General features: G+C 45.9%; 1 pseudogene; it reads right to left on the bottom strand.

Annotated features, from left to right (window-relative positions):
- Positions 1 to 807: 807 nt before the first annotated feature.
- Positions 808 to 1,002, bottom strand: LOC128591127 (uncharacterized; annotated as a pseudogene).
- Positions 1,003 to 1,419: the final 417 nt, after the last annotated feature.

The following is a 1,419-nucleotide window of genomic DNA, read 5'->3' as shown; positions in this document are numbered from 1 at the left end:
CTCTGGGAGAGGCCACATTACTTGCTTTGACCGGTGGAGCAATAGCAAACTCGGCACACACAGAGACTTGAAAAAGCACTTGTGCCTTTCTGCCCACTGTTTTCAGCCCCTGCCACCCCTGATTATAGGACCAGGCCTGCTGGAGAAATGTGAGGGACACGTGAGGAAGGCCAAGTGACCCTGCTGACAGCCAGAACATCTGCAGCTAAGTTCACATGGGTAAGGTCCCAGCCAACTGCTGTCTAGGACCTGAACGCCACCAGCCTATCCCTTGCTCGCAGACATGAGGCCAAAGGATGCTTATTGTTGCACACCACCAAGGTTGGGACTGTCACTCAGAGTTTGTGTGGCAATGGATCCCTGATACTTCCCCTCATCTCAGCGTCTGTTTTGGCACATGTGGCATCAAGAAATGCTTTGTGGAAAAGAAAGACATAAAGTAGTTCAAATTTATAGCCAAAAAAAAAAGGAGCATTAGGGACTCTCTGCTTAATAGTATTTTTTTGCTTTTTTTAAGATTTCAGATTAATATGAGGGTACAAACAATTGTTAGGTAAGGTCCCTCTTGTAGTTGTGTCCCACATCCAGGAGCTGTGCCACATACCCTTACATTGTGCCCATTAGGTGGGAGCCCACCGGTCCCTCTCCCTCCTCTCAACTCCCTCTTCCCTCCTCCCTCCTCCCCCCAACTTGAATTGAATTGAGTTTTTCTCTGGTGTGGGTGTGTATTAGTTCTTCTACTGGCTTCAAATTAGTATTGTGTACATTTGTTAATAGTAGTTTTTGAATTTTTTTTTTAATTTATTTCACTCAGACTGCGTGAAAGGGAGAGAAGAACGATCATCAATGGCAAATGGCAATTGCACTAAAGCAACACCAAGAGCCAGCTTCATGCTCAGGAGAGAACGCTGCACCGCCTCCTCATGGTTTCCAGTGCTCCACACATTCAGAGAGACCTCTCTAGTAACCAACTATAGAAATGACCCCTGAAAGTATAGTCTTGTTTCTGAATGTTTTTAAAGCAGAGGAACTTTTATAATAGGAAATCATATTCTGGATCCATCATATAAAAAATTGGATTACTTGTGGCTAAAGTGCATGCACAGAAGAGTTAACAACGGAGTATCACTCCCACTGCCCACCCTTAGCCACACAGAGGCACCTTCCTGGGGCTCCAGATCCCTGTGGGCATAGTTTGAAACCACTGCCTGTTTTATAGACAAAGAAACCAACACTGTAAAGGATCCAAGCAATGTGCCCAAGCTTCCTTATTGGACATTACCAGAGATTCAAATGGCTCCCAGATGAACACTTCCTGGTCATCTACCTGCAATAAATACCTACTATTACCTCCCAAAGGCTACCGCCAAGGGCCCCTCCCTCATGCCTTCCAGACTCCACAGTTTGGCCACAGCACAC

The sequence above is a fragment of the Nycticebus coucang genome, chromosome 7, assembly GCF_027406575.1.
Source record: "Nycticebus coucang isolate mNycCou1 chromosome 7, mNycCou1.pri, whole genome shotgun sequence".
NCBI lineage: Eukaryota > Metazoa > Chordata > Mammalia > Primates > Lorisidae > Nycticebus > Nycticebus coucang.
This window is presented reverse-complemented; position numbering and strand designations above follow the sequence as displayed.